Here is a 6,705-nt window from a genome sequence, read left to right on the forward strand (position 1 = left end):
GATGAGGCAGCCGACCATCTTGACATAGTAGTAGACTTACAAGGGAATGGTCCAATCTGACATGTTGAGACATGCCCTGAAACTTTTTTTAATACAGGAAGAATACACTGAAAGAAAAACACTGTCAAAATTTTAGCTGCTAAGTCACAATACAGGTTTTTGTGTGTGTGTTATGTAGAAAATTGCCAGTTCACCATGCAGCTGGAGAATGTCCGTGCCTACCAGAGCTGTAGCAGACCGGGCAATCTCAACAAGGCAGGCACATATGTTTGATTGACGGCACATCCATAATCAGATAACATAATGGCGCGATTGTAACCTGTAAAATGAATTTCAGTTTTTGTCGATTGTTTCTCTGAAACTATTGTCCACAGTTACTGTTCACTTATATTTGCCACTCATTTAATAGCCATAATTATTACATGTATGTTTTGTGGTAGCATTATTTTTAATGCTTAATGTTAAACAGTGTGCAAGCCCAGTTTTGCTTTGTAAAATCTGACTGGGAACTATAAATGAAGGAAAGAGTTACATGAAGGAATAAATATGCACCAAAATGAAAATTGCTAAGCTGTGTAGAATCTATCCAAAAGACTTAACTGTACAGGTTGGCCACAAAGTTCCATAGCCTCCCATTAATAACCAATGCAAACCTCTAAACTTGAAAAAATAACATGAACAACAGTTCTTTAGATAAGTGTTTTTGATATACGAACCATATAGAGCTTCTCATGAGAGAGTGCACTGTTTTTGAAGGAGATCTAAGAGACTGGGCCCTCCGAATCACAGTTGAGATGACTACTGCAGATTTCTAGTCTTCTTCAGACTGGTTAAGCAGATTCGAGAAATCGTTTAGTATAGGAAGTCGTAAAACAATGAAGTTTACTTCAAGTAAAAGTGTAGTACTGTTGTAAGACATTAAGAGTAACCCAAGAATTTGCAGATTATTCAAAAGCCTACAAAAGAATCTATGGTAGAGTAGTCAAAGAGGCAAAAATTATGTGGAATGACAATTTGATAAGAAACTCATCTTAAAAAATGAGATCCACGTGGAGCGTTATTAAAAAACAAACTTGTAGTTCAGCACCAGAGAAAAAGAATGTATCATTAACATCAGAAGGCTCAAAAGTCACAGACCGCAATTCAGTTGTGGAAAATTTCAATGAATACTTGACTTGACTAGCTGAAGACCTCATTCAAGTACACTGTCAAGGACCGGTCCCAAGTTTCTCCAGCAAGTCAGTGATCTTGACTGCTTCTATGTATGTTTATGAAACAAACCCCAATGAAATTATAAGTAAAATTAAATCATTAAGCAATAAAAGTCAAGTGGTCTTGATGAAGTACCTGATTTCATATTAAAAGCGTGTACTCACCACGTAGCAAACCCCTTGCCAAAAATTTTCAACCGCTCTTTAAAAACTGGTGTATTTCCAGATTTTTTAAAAGAGCAAAAGTTTCACCACTGCTAAAAAAAGGTTCTTCTAAAAAAATGTCAAACTACCGACCCATGTCACAGTTAAGTTCCTTCTCAAAAATTCTAGAAAAACTCTTCTATGGCAGGCTTTTAAGTTTCATAAATAAATATGCACCTCTTACAGTACAACATGGTTGTAGAAAGTCTAAATCTACACAGACAGTGATTTTTGAATTCTTAAGACTGCATTTTAAAATGTCTCGATCAACATAAATTAGCTGCAGGTATTTTTCTACATCTATCAAAAGCCTTTGACGTCCTGAACCATAACATTCTGCTCGAAAAATTAGAAAGACGGGGAGTAATAGGTGTTGCACAAAGGTGGTTGTGTTCAAACCTAAAAAAACAGCAGGCAGAAAGTATCACTTCACTATGAATTCAACAAAATGAATAAAACAAGAAACAACTCCTTTCTTTCTATCGAATTACCAATTAAATATGGTGTACCATAGGGCTCAATCTTAGTTCCACTACTCTTCTTGATTTATGTGGACGACTTAGTTGAATATATGAGTCCGACAAAAACTATCCTGTTTGCCGATGACACCAGCATATTGCTCACTGGATCCAGTCCAGGAACTTTGCAGTCCACAGCAGAAAGTTCTATGAAAAGGCTTTCTGAGTGATTCACAAAAAACAAACTCATTATAAATACTGAAAAAACTGTGGTTGTCGATTTTCATTTAATTCCTCCAACTAATCAAATGCCTCTTCAAGCAAAATTAAAAAATGATCCCCTAGAAAATGTGTCACAAAATTTTTGGGTCTATGGGTTCAGCAAGACTTAAAGTGGGACACACATATAAATAACTTGTCTAGAAAACTATCATCTGTGTGCTATGGCCTAAGAATTTTAAAGGCTACAACAAGCAAAACAACAGTACTGCAGGCATACTATGCACAGTTCCACACACTAGTCCGATATGGGATCGTTTTCTGGGGATATTCAACTCACAGTGTAATGGTTTTTAGAATGCAAAAAAAGAGTTCTAAGAATAATTTGTGGCATTAAAAAGATGGAGTCCTGTAAATCCCATTTTACTGAGTTCGGTGTTCTAAATGTTACAAGTTTATTCACTTATGAAACTATCTTGTTCACTAAGAACTACCTCCTGAAAACAGACAAACTGCTACAGGACAAAAATGTACACAACCATAGAACCAGAGGGAAATCAAATATTCATAAAAAATATTGCAGAACAACAAACTATCAGAGGAGCATAATTAACAGTGGTGTAATCAAATAGAGCAGATGCCATTAATACATTGCTGACGTGACTACTGATAAAGAATTTTTTCTTTGTGACGAGTATTTTTTTTAGGAAATTCTCTTTTTTTGACTTTGGAAAGTATTTAAAAATAATAGTTGAACAATAAGATATCGGAAAGCTCCATGTCATTTGAAGTTCAGGAGAGCAGAATTCTTAAATTCAGTCATTTGTGCATTGTTTGCATCGACACATTTTATGAATAGCTTTATATATGCTCGATATGCAGCACAATAAGCATAGCAAAGGCCAACTATTTCTCACTCCACACTGTTCAGTCTAAATAAGACCAATAATTGCTATGATGTGCCTGAAAATGTGAATTTTTCTTTTATCAGGTGTGCGTGGTGTAAGGAAAATATTTTTTCGTTTCCATAATTCCAGTGACACAGAACTTCATTGTAATGACTATGGGGAATAAACAACGAACTGTTTCATTGTTACTAAAACATAGATTGTGCATAAGAATAATAACTGTGCTACAGAAATTGTTATAAAATGGTGTATGTGTTAGAAATATTTCATTTCAATAAATTAAGCTATGATTGAGGGACGTCATCTGTAATGCGACATTAAACACTGCCTTGATTTATTTTCCTCTGCTAGTCGTCTTTGTAAGAATTACGTGTGCAGGAGTTTAGCTGTTGATATGCATTATCTCTTATTTAAAACATTAATGATATGTTACATATGATTTAGGTGCATCAGTTTCACTTCTATTGCTTCAGATATTAGTACTGTATGATGCTACACTCTCTTGTCATGGCCGATCATGTACTAGGCAGGAAGGGCTGTACAAACCGTCGTCATACACTGTTTTTGATGTGACAAAAATGAGTAACTTAACAGTTTTAAAAAAATACTTGCTGTGCATCTTAGCAGCTAAAATTTTGACTGTGTTTCTTTTGTTGCATTCTATGGTTACGGAAAAAAACAAAACTACTTACGTGTATAGTAAACTGAAACAATATTACATGACCAAAACGAGCATTTGATGTGAATCAATAAGTTGTGTAGTTTAATTTAAAATAAATTGAATATGTTTGTGCTGCATCCCAAACGGATTTAATTTTTAAGTCTACCTTGTTTCACCAACTGGATAGATTAGTCAATGGTGGAAGAAATCTCAGATATGTTTCATGAGTGTCAAGGCTAAAAAACAATCAGGACTTGTTACCTAGCGAAGAATAGTTGGGGTGCTCTTTGTAACACATGGGTGTGCCTATCCTCTTGCAAGAAGAGTACATTTTTCGGCTAGATGATTTCCCTAGAATTACTGTTGTTGAGAGTATATTCAATTACAATCAGATGTGGTTGCTCATGTTACCCAACATAAAACAGACCATCACTCCAGTAGTTTGCCTGCTATGAAACTAGATTACACAATTGGGGAGATGGCATTCATTTATCTAGCACCACATAGATTTTCAATCACTATTGTAGTCCAACCTCAAATCAAGAATGACATTTCTTTTGTGAATCCACAGATAGTTTACTGTACTGAAAAACTAATTTCTTCCACAAGAATCTTGGCTGCTCTCCAGGGTTTAACTACACAAAAGAATACAAACACACCCATAGCACGACAAATGTTCGTAAACTATCTAAAAAATAAATAATAACTTCCGACCATCTGTAGCAGTATTTTATGCACATGAAGCAAATGTCATCTCTTGTTGACATCTAATTGTATGATTCACTGATTTATGACTCATCCGATTCTTTTCAGCCTATGTCTTCCACATATAACACTGCAGTAGTATTATTCAGCATAGGGACTGAAATTTCATTGTATAACACACCACATTCTCAACAGTCATCCTTTCATTGATTAGATTCAGAGGAATTGTTGTAAGATGTGATTGGCATTAATAAGGTGTAGTAATTTTTCATGCATAACATCCACCTCTTCTCTAGAACCTTTTGTACATGCACTTAACACAGCTTTACAGAGGATGCTGTTCACCCCTTGCAAACAGTTACCAATTTACAACATAACTGACGAATATGGGAATATGCTTTAAATAAAGAAAACATTTTCAAGAAAGTTCAGGCATTTGAAAGATAATGAGATAACGGTAAATCATAAGTGCTGTTGTGTTAACACTCAACATAGATCGAAAACCAAATACTGTTCTTATATTTAAGTGCGAATGTAACATATGTGTCAGGACCATGGCTGAAACCTGGCCTGCCATCTTTCCACAAGCACTTTGAACGCTGAGACTTTCCCACTACTGCAAAGAAACCGTTTTGAATGGTTACTTCTGATAGACATAAAATGTGTTTATTGCAATAATATGCAAGTGTCACATAATTAACTTATTTCATGAAACTTCCCGGCAGATTAAAACTGTGTGCCGGACCGAGACTCGAACTCGGGACCTTTGCCTTTCACAGGCAAGTGCTCTACCAACTGAGCTACCCAAGCAAGACTCACGCCCCGTCCTCACAGCTTTACTTCTGGGAACTTGTTTCATGTTTCAGACATATGTAAAATACCCCATGGTTGGCAAAGTATACCACACACTTTCACCTGCATTCATTTGCAATAGTGGTGGGAGAACCCCTGAGTGTGAATGTTCAGCATATAGGAGTGAAGTTTCGTAGCAACACCAGCATGTATAACTCGTACTAAATGATCTTGTATGCCTGAGGAAAACAATGGTGTGTGTTTCTTATGAGGAAGTACACTTGATATTGTTGTTGTTGTTGTGGTCTTCAGTCCTGAGACTGGTTTGATGCAGCTCTCCATGCTACTCTATCCTGTGCACGCTTCTTGATCTCTCAGTACCTACTGCAACCTACATCCTTCTGAATCTGCTTAGTGTATTCATCTCTTGGACTCCCTCTACGATTTTTACCCTCCACGCTGCCCTCCAATGCTAAATTTGTGATCCCTTGATGCCTCAGAACATGTCCTACCAACCGGTCCCTTCTTCTTGTCAAGTTGTGCCACAAACTCCTCTTCTCCCCAATTCTATTCAATACCTCCTCATTAGTTATGTGATCTACCCATCTAATCTTCAGCATTCTTCTGTAGCACCACATTCGTTCGAAAGCTTCTATTCTCTTCTTGTCCAAACTATTTATCGTCCATGTTTCACTTCCATACATGGCTACCCTCCATACAAATACTTTCAGAAACGACTTCCTGCCACTTAAATCTATACTCGATGTTAACAAATTTCTCTTCTTCAGAAACGCTTTCCTTGCCATTGCCAGTCTACATTTTATATCCTCTCTAGTTCGACCATCATCAGTTATTTTGCTCCCCAAATAGCAAAACCCCTTAACTACTTTAAGTGTCTCATTTCCTAATCTAATTCCCTCAGCATCACCCGACTTAATTTGACTACATTCCATGATCCTCATTTTGCTTTTGTTGATGTTCATCTTACATCCTCCTGTCAAGACACTGTCCATTCCCTTCAACTGCACTTCCAAGTCCTTTGTTGTCTGTGACAGAATTACAATGTCATCGGCGAACCTCAAAGTTTTTATTTCTTCTCCATGGATTTTAATACCTACTCCGAATTTTTCTTTTGTTTCCTTTACTGCTTGCTCAATATACAGATTGAATAACATCAGGGAGAGGCTACAACCCTGTCTCACTCCCTTCCCAACCGCTGCTTCCCTTTCATGTCCCTCGACTCTTATAACTGCCATCTGCTTTCTGTACAAATTGTAAATAGCCTTTCGCTCCCTGTATTTTCACCTGCCGTCTTCAGAATTTGAAAGAGAGTATTCCAGTCAACATTGTCAAAAGCTTTCTCTAAGTCTACAAATGCTAGAAACGTAGGTTTGCCTTTCTTTAATCTTTCTACTAAGATAACTTGATATTACAATATGCAAAATGAGAGCAATACAACAAGAATGGCAGAAAGGGATATTTTAGGGCTCGCTCAGGTTTTGTTATTACGAAACAAAGTATGTGTTTGGAAAATATTTATTTTCTTA

This window comes from Schistocerca americana, chromosome 2 (genome assembly GCF_021461395.2).
Source record: "Schistocerca americana isolate TAMUIC-IGC-003095 chromosome 2, iqSchAmer2.1, whole genome shotgun sequence".
Taxonomy (NCBI): Eukaryota; Metazoa; Arthropoda; class Insecta; order Orthoptera; family Acrididae; genus Schistocerca; species Schistocerca americana.